The sequence below is a fragment of the Budorcas taxicolor genome, chromosome 3, assembly GCF_023091745.1.
Source record: "Budorcas taxicolor isolate Tak-1 chromosome 3, Takin1.1, whole genome shotgun sequence".
NCBI classification, from domain to species: Eukaryota; Metazoa; Chordata; class Mammalia; order Artiodactyla; family Bovidae; genus Budorcas; species Budorcas taxicolor.
Window position 1 is genome coordinate 108,557,066 of NC_068912.1, and position 13,663 is coordinate 108,570,728.

Consider the following 13,663-nt stretch of genomic DNA (forward strand, 5'->3'; position numbering starts at 1 on the left):
ACTGAGTGTTTGGTTGTAACCCAGAGTATAAAAATCCATATCTCTGAGTTAGCACTGATAGAAATAAATTATTGGATAAATAATTAACTGGAGGAGGAGAGACAAATCTTCCAAATAACATGTGGAGGTTCTCACTCCTCCAGGTTAATTGTCCCTTCCTCTTCGCTTGAATGTACACTGGGCTTGCATGCATGTGTGCTAAGTCACTTCAGCCATGTCTGACTCTTGGCGACCCTATGGACTGTAGCCCACTGGGTTCCTCTGTCCAAGGGATTCTCCAGGCTAGAATACTGGAGTGGGTTGCCATGCCCTCCTCCAGGGAATCTTCCCAAAGCAGGGATCAAACCTGCATCTCTTATGTCTGCTGCATTGACAGGGTTCTTTACCACTAGCTCCGCCTGGGAAGCTCCACACTGGGCTTGGTGACTTCTAAATAATAGAGTTAGGAGAGGAAACAATAGTAAGTTTACAGTGGAGACACCTGGCAGATACCACCTCGACCGAGGGATGGAAGTTACCCCCCTATCATGTGCCCCCGTCAGTAGGTGATGAGGTGCGTGTGAGCTCGGTTGCTTCGGTCATGTCCCACTCTTGGCAACTCTATGGACTGTAGCCTGCCAGGCTCCTCTGTCCATTGGATTTTCCAGGCAAGAATACTGGAGTGGGTTGCCATGCCCTTCTCCAGGGGATCTTCCCAATCCAGGGGTTGAACCCACGTCTCTTATGTCTCCTGCACTGGCAGGCCGTTTCTTAACCACTGTGCCAACAAGGAAGTCCTCAAACGCTGATTGAAGGACATTATGCAAAATACTTGACCAGGACTCCTCAAAACTGGAAAAGATCTCAAAAAGCTCGGAGAGACAGAAGCAGGCACAGGTCGGAGAACACAAGGAGACACCCCAGATGGATGCAGGGTGGCTCCTGGTTGGATCCTGGAACAGGGAGTGCATTAATGGAAGAGCTGGTAAAATCCAAGTAAGGTCTGGACATTTTTGTTTTTGTTCCGGCTGTACCACATGGGATGCAGCATCTCGTTTCCTTGACTAGGGATTGAACTCATAGCCCTCGCACTGGAAGTGTAGAGTGTCAACCACTGGACCACAGAGGAAGTCCCAGGGTCTGGATTTTAGTTAATAGAGATGTACCAATGTTGGTTTTTTTTCCTGGCTTTGACAAATGTACCACAGTGGTGTGAGATGAGGGAACTCGGTGTACTATCTTTGCAGTTCTTCTGTAAATTGAAAATTAAATCTGAAATTAAAAATTTATTAAAAAAAAAACAACCCTAATTTCACGGGTACTGTAGGTGGTCTGTTTTGGTAAGAAGTTCAGAAGCGTTTGTTCACGTCTGTTGGTATCTGTCTGTCTGTCTGTCTGTCTATCTCTCCTGTGGTTGAGTATTATCATTTGGAGATAGCCTCCAAAGGCTAAACATAGAGCCCTTTGGTCAATGAGGCCCTGGCCAGACCGTTCCCCTGCCACCCCTCTTCCCCCACTTCAGCCACCCCCTGCTCCCTCTTTTCTGAACCTTGAATGCTCACATTCTGGACTCTTAGAGCTGGAAAGCCCCAGAGAGACTGGTTAGCCCAGAATCTTGGTTTTATAGATGGAAAGACAAAGCAGGAAAGAGATTTGCATCTGGCCACATGGCAGGTTAATTTCGGCAAAGCTGAGAAAGGCTGCCAGGCTTTCTCCATTCCAGGCATCCCTGGGCCCCTTTGCCAGACACAATGGAGGTCAGACCTACACAGGTGCTCAGAGGTACTGGTGACTTACTTAAGGACCCGATAAGGGCAATGTCTTGTTCAAAGGAGTGGTCTTGTTCAGGTGTCTGTTGGAGGGAGCTGTTGCAGGGGACTCCTTTGGCCTCATCATGTGCTCCCTTAACCAGTGAATCCTCCCTGGTTTTGAAGTTCCAGAAAGAGACCGAGCTGAAGGTAGGCAAAAAGCGTGATCTGGCTTGTCCCCCCTCCCCGCTGCCTACTCCTCCTGGACACCAGAGCCATTGCAGGGAAAGGGCCAGAGAGAATCCTGTAAGGCCCTGACGGTGTGCAGAGGCTTGGGTCTCCAGTCCTGTGGTTGAACCCTCCCCAGTCTTTTCTGGGGGGGACAACTTTGGTGGTATTCTTGAAGATACCAGAACTAGCTTCCCTCGGGCCAGGAGAGGCCGGGCTAGGCTGAGGGGTCCTGGTGCTTACCCTGCTGTGTGGACATTCATGCCCTGTGGCCCGGGCTGGGGAGGGCCTGTTCCTGTCCTTTGCTGTCCACCTCACTGTGTTTGCATACCGAACCGTAATACTCTGGGGCGCCACTGCCTCCCACCCCACTGACAGGTCCCTGGGACAGGTCCTGGCACAGATGTTGGTAAACCTGTGGTGAGTCAGTGAGCCAGGCAACCGGGGTACTTCTGGGCATGTTTTGCTGTGGGCATCACTGTTTCATCCTCTTTGTCAAGTCCAGCTCATGGATGTCCCCTTGTATCTGAAAAAAGCAGGCATAGACTGGGAACTGGGGAGTCTAGGGTTCACCTGGGCCTCCAGCTGAGCCATCTCTGAAGGTCTGGGTGGGAGTAGAGAACTAGAAGTTTCAAAGATGAATTTGCATTTGGGCCAGGTCTAACCACAGCTAGGTTGACGTCTGTTCATGTGGCCAGCGTGGGCACCCACTTATGAGGTTGTCGTTGAGACCAGTTCACAAGGCCCTGGAGGTCACTAATGTGCAGCTCACATGCTGGTCAGAAGTTCTGATGGGCTGTTTGAGATATCGCTGGTTTATAAACTTGCCACAGGAAACAGGCTGGTGTCTCTCCAGCACACTTTGCCCGATTCCCCCTTCCTAATAGTGCTGGGAATTTCCCAGCCATGTGATCTGGTTAGAAATGACCCCATTCCAGATAACTAACAAAGACCTACTGTATAACACAGCAAACTCTGATCAATGTCATGTGGCAGCCTAGACGGGAGGGCAGTTTGGGAGAGAATGGAGACATGTACATGTGTGGCCGAATCCTTTTGCTGTCCACCTGAAACTATCACAACATTGTTAATTGACCATACTCCAAAACAAAATAAAAAGCTGAATAAAAAATTATTAAAAACGAACAAACAAAAGGCCCCATTCCAGCAGCAGGTCCTAACTGGCTTAAGCAAATCAATGTATCTTATCCTCTAGACTATGGTAATTGGTCAGGAAAGGTCACGTGACCCAAATCAGGCCAACCAGGATAATGAATCTCAATCCTGTGTCTTTTCTTTGTGTTAACTGGGCAGCAGGCTCTCTGTTTCTTACTGGTCACACGTGATAAAAGCAAGCAGTCCCAAGAGTTTCTGAAAGCCACCTTGTGACACTTCAGAGGAAGCAGAGACTAGAGACTGGAAGAACCTGGTCCTTAGTAATAGCTGCTGGATCAAGCCTTGCCTGAAGCTATTCCAAGTTCTAGACTTTTTATCTGTATAAGTCCATAAATTCTGTCAATCACAACCAAAAATATCCTTTATGATGGTAACAATAATTGCTTAATAGCTCTTAAGTATGTAATAATTGTCTAAATACAGCTTGGGGTTTCCCTGATAGCTCAGTTGGCAAAGAATCTGCCTGGAATGCAGGAGATCTCTGTTCAATTCTTGAGTCGGGAAGATCCACTGGAGAAGGGATAAGCTACCCACTCCAGTATTCTTGGGCTTTCCTTGTGGCTCAGCTGGTAAAGAATCCACCTGCAATGCGGGAGACCTGGGTTCGATCCCTGGGTTGGGAAGATCCCCTGTAGAAGGGAAAGGCTATCCACTCCAGTATTCCATCCATGGACTGTATAGTCAATGGGATTGCAAACAGTCGGACAGGACTGTGTGACTCACTTCACTTCACTTCAAATATAGCTTAGGGGATAAAATCTTACAAAGTATGAGGTCTGTGGGGGTGGTTTGGAAATAATAAAACGGTGGTGAAAAGGTCAGCAAACTGCTGATCCAATTCAACCTCTGCTATTCGTTGTTCAGTCGCTCAGTTGTGTCTGCCTCTTTGTGACCCCATGAACTGCAGCACGTGTGCCAGGCTTCCCTGTCCTTCACCATCTCCTGGAGTTTGCTCAAACTCATGTCTGTTGAATCAGTGATGCCATCCAACCATCTCATCCTTTGGTGTCCCCTTCTCATCTTACCATCAATCTTTCCCACCGTCAGGGTCTTTTCCAATGAGTCGGCCCTTTGAGTCAGGTGGCCAAAGTATTGGGACTTCAGCTTCAGCATCAGTCCTTCCAGTGAATATTCAGGGTTGATTTCCTTGGCACATGGTAAAACGAAGGCCCAGGGAGGTCATGAGATTTGCCTGAGGTTTTATAGCTGCTTGGTAGAGCCTCCAGACTCATTCTTGATGTTTAATGATAATAATTGGAATGCTTGAATTTCTGTGCATTTCCTGTGAAATCATGACTTTATGTTTTTCCTTCTTTTCTGTTTTTCCAAAAGGCAGAGAAAGAATGGCAGTAGTCTTCTTCATTCTGTAAATAAGAAGGCAGAAGCCCAGAAGCTTAAAGATTTGCCAAGATCACACAGAAAGGCAGGGGTAGAACTAGTCCCAGAAGCCAAATGTCCTGAATGTCACTCAGGGTCAGCTGCCTCCATCTGTCCCCTTGTGCTAGTCACCTCTGCCTCCTTTAGGGTAGAAGTGAAATGAAGGGCATGAAGGGGCCCCTTTTTCTAGCCTTGCTTCTAAACTGCAAAGTGATTAAAGAGGACTTTGAGTTGTATATTTGAAGGAGGTGATTCTCAACCCAGGCAGATGGTCCTCCCCACCCAACCTTAGGAAAACCAAGGCTCTGAGGCTCAGAGAAAACTTTGGTTATTTCTGTTGCCAGACCTTCCAAAAGGGAGGCTAGTCTGGAGAGATGGGAGGTTGCATGCCTGAGTTTCTGGCCTCCCAATCTATGTGACCACAGTTCTGACACCTACAATTCCTTCCTGGAAAGCCTTCCATGGTCCCCATCGTTTTCAGTAGCCACAGGATTGATATGCCCAGTTGCACAGGCAGTGCACTGCACAATTTGAATTATGATCTGAATGGCATCTCCTGGAGTTGTACAGTTCGCAGCTTACACAACCATACACAATGAGCCCAGGTTACATTTCTCAACATTTTTGAACACTCAAATTGTTTTCATAGTGATCAGTGACCTCACAAACCCTTTTTTGAATAAAAAAGATAATTTCATTTTTCTGCAAGATGAAGAGATATTTTGAGAAAATTTATTTTAGATCAATCTGATTCTAAAGATTGTATTAGAAAGTTTATATTTAACAAGATTTGTTATTTTAAAGGCTACTTTGGATCCTTTCCTATTTAATAAATGATGCCAACTTTAATAGAATTTAAATTAATTTTGTGAGGGAAAATTGAGATTTACAGACAAATGAATTGAAAATATCTTGTTAGTCTTGGTTTGGAGACTGGATGTATGCTGAAATTGTCATTATATATTGAAATTTAACTACATGCTATGAATTAAAAAATATATTTGTTTTCAATACAGAGGAGTTTAGAATTTTTGCATCTTGTGCTTCAATTTTTGTGATCTGTTTGGTTATTTTCAAAACACATTTTATGCCTTGTTTCCAAATGAAGAGCTAAGAGAGAAGATATCATCTCCTCCAATAAACCATTTCAGGTACGAATAGCTGTTATTTTGAAAGATGAAAAGCTAAAATGGCTATATTTTCTCTTTTTCCTGTGGTTTTTGAAGTACTAGAGGCATCTTGATGTTGTACATAGATTATTTTGTTTGTTTGTTTGAACAGGTGTTACATAAACAGTGTAAAAGATTCAAAACGTACAGGTGTGCTTTTTTTTAATGAGACATTTTACTTTTAAAAAATAACATGTTTATCTATTTATTTTGGTTGTGCTGGGTCTTAGTTGTGGCATGCAGAGTCTCTCATTGCTCATGTGGGATCTAGTTCCCTAGCCAGGGATCAAACCCTTCCCCCTTGCATTGGGAGCTTGGAGTCTTTACCACTGGCCCACCAGGGAAATCCTGGTACAGGTGTGTTTTGAGTAGAACCCAAATCTCCTTTCCATGGTCCTTAAAGTGATTCCATTCTTTGGAACAGCTGAAGTTAGCAATTCCTTATGTATCTTTCCAGATAGAATCTGTGTAGTTACAAGCATATATTTGCTCACATACCTTCTACTTTGTTTCTCTTTATTTTTATACAGAAGAGGCCCTCTCTATAACCAACTGCACCTTTTTTTTTTTTTTCACTTCCTAATAGACCTTTGAGATAATTCCAATCAGTATGTGTTATGCTGCCTCATTACTAAAATATTTTCAGCTGAAGAAGCTTCCATTGTAAGAATGTGCCATCCTTTATTTGGCTATATGTGACTGATAGACATTTAGGTTGTTTCTGACCTTTAGCTATACAAACAGCACAGCAAGTAGACAGCCATCTGCTCACCACGTTGCAACTGTGCAAATACAAAGCAGGATGAATTCATCTTATTGGGTCAAAGAATGTCGTAGGGACTTACCTGGTAGCCCAGTGGTTAAGAATCTGCCTGCGAGTGCAGGGTACACGGGTTTGACCTCTGGTCTGGGTGGCTCCCAACTACCTTGTAGCTCAGACGTTAAAGCGCCTGCCTGCAATGAGGGAGACGCAGGTTCGATCCCTGGGTCGGGAAGATCCCCTGGAGAAGGAAATGGCAACCTGCTCCAGTCCTCTTGCCTGGAAAATTCTATGGATGGTGGAGCCTGGTAGGCTACAGTCCATGGGTCACAAAGAGTTGGACACGACTGAGCAACTTCATTTTCACTTTCACTGGGAAGCTTCCAAATGCCTCAGGACAACTAGGCCCGAGAGACGCGACTACCGAAGCCCTCCTGCCCGAGAACGGTGCTCCACAAGAAGAGAAGCCACCGCAATGAGAAGCTGGAGCACTGAAACTACAGTGTAGCCTCCACTTTCCGCAACTAGAAAGCCCGCACACAGCACCGAAGACCCAGGGGAGCCAAACATAAGTCGATAAAATAAAATAAAATAAAATGAGTGCTTTAGTGTGCTAGGCTCCTGCAACAAAGGACTACAAACTGAGTAGTCAAGCAGGAGAAATGTATTTCACAGTTCGGGAGGCAGGATGTTTGCGATCAGATAGGGGCGGGGTGGCTCCTGAGAGCTGTCGGGGAACTTCTGTTCCAGGTCGCTCCTGTGGTTCCTGGTGGCTTGCTGACACTTTTTGGTGTCCCTCGGCTTGCAGCTGCATCGCCTCATTCCTGCCTTGATGTTCTCATGGCATTCTTCTTGTGTGCGTATGTCTGTGTCCAAATCTCTCCTTTTTATAAGAGGAACAGTCATATTGGATGAGAAGCCTCCTCCACCTGGTATGATCTCATCTTAATTCCATCTGTAATGTTCCAGTTTCCAAATAGTGTCATATTCTGAGGTCCTGAGGATTAGGACTTCAGCATGTAAATTTGGTGGTGGGGGACACAATTCAGCCCATAACAAAGGGTGTGTGAGCACTGACCTTTAGAAAAATATTGCTAAATTGCTCTTCATATATACTGTACCATTGCCCACCCACTGGCAAGGATGAAAATGGCCCATGTCACCATATCCTTGCCCCAGCGTGGTCACCAGACATTTGATCTTTGCTAGCCTAGTAGATGCAAAATAGTACCTCACTGTGTTTCACTTATTTGTAAGTGAAGACGAAGGTTCTCTTTTCTTACATTTAAGGTGGATTTGGACTTTGAGGGGTGGCCAATTGTTTACATCCTTTGCCTATTTTTCTATTGAATTATTGGTCTTTTATCCTTATTGATTCATAGGAGCGCTTTACATACAGATAAGGAAAATTAGCTCTTTGTCATAGATTTCAAATATTTTCCTTTGCCATTAGTCAGTTGTCATTTGACTTTATATATGTGTTTCTTTTTTCCTTAACTCAGGAAAACTTTTTCAATTTTGTGTAGAGAAACAGATCATTTTCTTTTATGGTTTAGGGGTTTTCTGTGATACCTAAGAAGGCCTTTTCCACTCTAAGATTATGACACAAATTTGCCCATTTTTCTAACACATGTATATATATATACTTTTATTTAAATTTTTTATTTTTTTAAATTTATTTTGGCCAAGTGGTACTTCTTGCAGGATCTTATTTCCCTAACCAGAGATCGAACTTGGACCTCCATCAGAAGAAGTGTGGAGTTCTACCCACTAGACTGCCAGGAAATTCCCACATATATAGTTTTTAAAAAATGTTTTGGAATTAGTTTTGGTGCAGGTGTAAGGTAGGGGCCCAATTTAGTTATCATGATGGATACTTAGTGGTCCCAACAGTGTTTATCAAATAACAGTTGAGAATTGTGATCAGACGTAAGCATTGTGTAAACAAGAGGAATTTGTAGAAATATTTTCTTTTTTATTTATTTATCTTTTATGCCAGGGTCTTTAGCTGCAGGCATGTGGGATCTAGTTCCCTGACCAGGGAACCCATGCTCCCTGCATTGGGAGCTGGAATGTTAACCACTGGTCCCAGAAATATTTCATTAATAGTTTTTCCCTATTAACTTTTATTTCTATTTAAGCATCAAATTTTGTTTTTTAGGATTTTTGTCTTTAACCAGTGATTTCTCTCATGGGTATGGTCTATAAATTTTTTGTTGTAATAAAAACAATTTAAAATCGTTTCATAGGTAAAGCTACACCAGGAGCTGTCTGTGTTCAGCTAAGTGATAAGAGGACTGAATAACTGCAAGTCACTATTTGACAAGCCCTCTTGTCTCTCAAGCCATTCCCTTTAAACAATACAAACTTTCTTTCTTTCTTTTAATGTTTATTTGGCTGCACCGGGCCTTAGTTTCGGCATGCAGGATCTAGTTCCCTGACCAGAGGTTGAACCTGGACCCCTGCATTGGAAGCATGATGTCTTAGCCACTGAGTCAGTGGAAGTCCCTACAAACGATTCCTTAGTCGATTAAAATATAAAACCTGAAACAGAAGCTAGTATTGCATTTAAAGACACGAATCCCCTGGGAAAACTCAAGCCCTGGTTGATTCATCTGAGGGGGTTAAGAGTTTAAATCCTGACTCACTGACTTCCGGCCCTGACACCTTGGGTAACTTGCTTGACATCTCTCTGCCACATTTTTCTTCATCTACAAAATGGGGAAAACAAAAAGAGAAGGTTTGGTAGGGCCTGAAGTTTCTGCAGTTTAGGCGGGGGCACCTCTTAAAAACTACAAATGTGATGTGAAGCACTGTCCCTGTAGGTTCTGGGGGGAGCCTCTCACTTGCAGATTAAAACCTTTTAGCTTCACAGCAAACCTCTGAAAATAGCATCTTTTTCAAGGGCTGTTGGGAATATGGAATGAAGCCATGTAGCTCTGGTTCTGGGGCATGGTGGGCCTGACTCCCAGACTAACTCAGGTGTGTAAGAAGCATCACTTTATTTACTTACAAAAACCTGCCTGAAGTTCTGATGCCAAGCGTCCCGATTCCACCAAGCTGGCAAACACCTTCATTTCAGTTAGTCATTCTTGAAGCTTTTACTCCACCTCACTCTGAAGGCATATTGAAAAAGGAGGGGCAGGGGACTATTTTTCTGTGACCATCATTTGTCTTTGATCATCAGTACCCACACAGATACCGCCACAGACACCCTTACAGACTCATAGACACACACATGTCCTAACTGAAGCATCTGCTATTCCTTGCTGAATTCCCCTTCAACTTTCAACTCTATATTGCTTCTGATCCATGCGTGGGACTTGGGGATCTTGGAGAGGTGCCCTAGGAGTGCTATTTAATAACTTATAAGAAGACCACTGTTGGGGGCCCAAATGGCTCTATTCTGCATCATATCAAAGGTCCAGCTCTCTGAAGAGGCAATGCACCATTGGGGCTGAGAGCACTGGACTGGGTCCCAGACAGAACCAGGTTCAAATCCGGCAAAGCCTTGTTTTTCTCATCTGCAGAATGGGGAGGATGATAATGTTTCCCTCACAGAATTGGTGAGTCATCAACATCGAGGTTAATTAAGGTTAAAGGCTTGGCATAGCATCTCCCACACTGTACACAAACTCTAGTGCTAGAGATCGCCTCTTCACTTTTCATTAGTAGATGAGGTAACTCAGTCCCAGAGCCACTGGCTGGCTGGGTGAGGTCACCATGCAGCATTCTGTAAACAGTGGGGGTAATGGTGCAGAAAGCATGCTTATTCGATTTGCAAATGACTTAAAACTAGGTCCGGGAGCTGTTTTTTTTTTTTTTTTTAAACATTTATTTATTTGAGCTGGATCTTAGTTGTGGCACATGGGACCCAGTTCCCTGACAGAGATAGAAAGTGGGCCCCCTGTACTGGGAGTGCAAAGTCTTAACCACTGGGTCACCAAAGAAGTTCCAGTGGCTGGTATTTTAAATGACCATACTAGGGTTCAAATGGAGAAGGCAATAACACCCCAGTTCAGTACTCTTGCCTGGAGAATCCCATGGATGGAGGAGCCTGGTAGGCTGCAGTCCTTGGGGTCTCGAAGAGTCGGACACCACTGAGTGACTTCCCGAATTTCACTTTTCACTTTCATGCACTGGAGAAGAAAATGGCAACCCACTCCAGTGTTCTTGCCTGGAGAATCCCAGGGATGGAGGAGCCTGGTAGGCTGCCGTATATGGGGTTGCACAGAGTCGGACACGACTGAAGCGACTTAGCAGCAGCAGCAGGGTTCAAAAGCACCTAAAGCAGGTGAAAGGATAGACTAAACCCCCTGAAGTAAAACAGAATAGGGGTGGATGTAAAATGAAAAGATTTTGCATGAAAAAGGTTTTGGCTGAAGTTTCAGTACAATCCCATGTTAAGATGGCAGCCCCCAATCTAATGTGACCTCAGGCAGCATCTCTGGTGGTATAGATTGAGGATGAGAGAGGTGACAACTGGAAGGTTGGGTTCAATTCTGGTTGCCGTACTTTCGAGGGTACAGGAGAGACCAGAGTGCAGTTTGTGGAGGGGCAAAGGATAGCGAGATGCTTGCCAGGTAGCTCAGTGGTAAACAGTCTGCCTGTGAGTACGGGAGACATGGATTCGATCCCTGGATCGGGAAGAGCCCATGGAGAAGGAAATGGCAACCCGTTCCAATATTCTTGCCTGAGAAATCCCATGGACAGAAGAGCCTGGTGGGCTACAGTTCATAGAGTCACAAAAGTGTTGGGCATGACTTAGCGACCGGACAACAAGAGCAAAGGACAGTGAGGAATGGGAGATAATGACTTTGAAGAAGAGACTCAGAGGGGCAGAGGTGGGAGCAATAGTAACTCTGCCTGGCTCCAAGGGCAGAACGTGGAGATGACAAAGCACTGAGAACCAACTCCCACAGTGAAAGTGATTGTGTTCGGAGGCAGTGAGCACCCCATCACTGGTAGTATGCAAGTGGAGTCAGGAAAGGATTCCTGCTTTGAGCTCCTAGTTTCAGCAAAAATACTAGGCTGTACTGATAAAACCACCCTTTGTTGGCTATATATACACATATTATAGTCAACAAATATGTAATCCATATTTTCCCTATTTTAAGGTGTACTTTATAAAATGAATATTTCTGAAACTGGGACTGTCTTAAATCAGTGTGTACGCTTCATGCACAATGCATCCTTCTTTTTGAAAAGTTGTTATTTAAGCTTTTTTGAATCAGCAAAATGAAGTGTGCACTTTGGGAAGTTGTTCTGACAATCTGTATTTCATCTTACATTTGCCCTATTAGAATGCATGTCTTGACTTTACAGAAATCTATCTAAATAAATGATGTGTATGAAAAAAAAAATCCAACTTTCTTAGTGAAGCCATACTCAAATCTATTGAATCCAGCAGCAGGTGACATTCTACCTTGTTGCTGCCATCCTGGCATCAGAAATGGAAGCGAGACAGGCTATTAAATCGGCTTTTAACAGATTCGGAACAGAAGGTTCTTGGCTAGGGGAAAAAAATTCCACTTATCAAGAGATGTTATCCCTTCAAAGGATGAGAAACTATTTCATCATAAAGGGAGTTTGGAGGGAGCTTTTTGTTCTGCGAGGACAACATCTGGATTTGAATATGTCCATCCTCAAAAGGAGATTTTTCTCATAATGGATCGGACTCAAAACACTCAGAGCATAAGGATCGGTGCTTTTTCAAAAGGAGACACTTGCGGAGGCGCGCGGGGGGCCCTCGTGTCTCCGCAGCGCCAGCTCTGGAGGTCCAGGAGGGCCCCCGCGCCCTTGACTAACTTTCACACTGAAAGCCTCTCCATCATCTTCTACCTCCCCACCCTACTCCGGGAATTTGGGACCTGAATTCATTTAAAAACATTTGTGGTTTCAGGAGGCTCTCTTTAAAAAAAAAAAAATCTGCCAAGGATATATTACCATGAAAGACCATTTGAGAGGCTAGAAAGAAGGAAGTCAGGTCAAGGCCGGCGCGGGCTGTGCTGTAAGTTTGGATGCTACGCGGAGCCGGGCCACCTGTGGACCACCCAGGCGGACACATGCCCGCCGACGCGGGTTTGAATCCCGGCTCTGCGGCTCCCTTCCACAGCGACCTTGGGCGAAGTTGTGTAACCTTGCGCCCTGCGACGCTCCTTCCTGGAGCCTAGAACTGGAAAGAAGCCCCTGGAAGCCCTGAGATCAGAGATGACGCGAGCCTTCGCAGGCGATGACTAGGCAGAACCCGTCGCCACTCCCTTTCCCGCGTCCCGGCCGCTCTGCGCGGGGGTGTCGCCTCCGACCAGGTGGTTCCGGCTCCCGCAGCAGCTCTCTCTAGGTCCGCGCGCCCCAGAGCCCCCCGGGGCCCTCCAGACCCTCGGGGCGCCTCGGCTAACACAGCCCGATTTCTAATCACAAGGCCCTTGGGCCGGGCTGTGGCGCCCCCTCCCGGTAACGGCAGGGAGGCGGTGCACGGAAGACGTCATTGCCACATTTCAACCAAAGGAAGTCCTTTCTGGGGTCCAGCCTCAACCTCTCGCGGGGGCGGGGCGCGGGGGAGGGGGCGTTTGCAAGAAGAAAGGTCATAGGGAGCTCAATAGTCCCGTTGCCAGGCTAGGCTGGAGACCACCCTGAGGCCCAAATGGAAGGAACCACCTGGAGGAGGACCCCGCCAGCATGTCTCTGCTGAAAGAGGCTTTTGGGGAGCCAGGCTAAGCATTATTGTGCTGGGCGGGTGCGAAGGTGAGGGGGTGGGTACGAGGGGTGGAGGTATTGGGGGGGGATGGTGAGGGGGCGGTGCATGAGTGAAGATCTCAGCTGGGCTGTGGGAAGGACGGAGGGGCCCCAAAGGAAGGATTGTAGCTTAGGGCTTTTGAGAAAAAGGAAAAAAAGGACGAGGAAGGGAGCCTGTGCCTGAGGGAGGGATTTGGTGCAGCCCCCAACTCACTGACCTGGTCTGCTTCTGCCCCGTCTCCTGGGACAGATTTTATCAGTGTCTCAGCAGTATTGGGGAGGACTTCAGTGAGGCATTTTTCTTCATAAAGAAAGCAAGAGGGACTCGTTAAACCCCAGGCAGAATGTCACAATGATGAGAGATGCTGAACTTCAGAATTAGAAGCAGGGGTGGGTGGGGTGGACCTTACCGTGGAGGCAAGCCCCCAGGTGAAGTGGGGTCCAGACAAAAGTATGTGGCGCCCCTGAAACTACCTGTCTGTCTGAGGGGC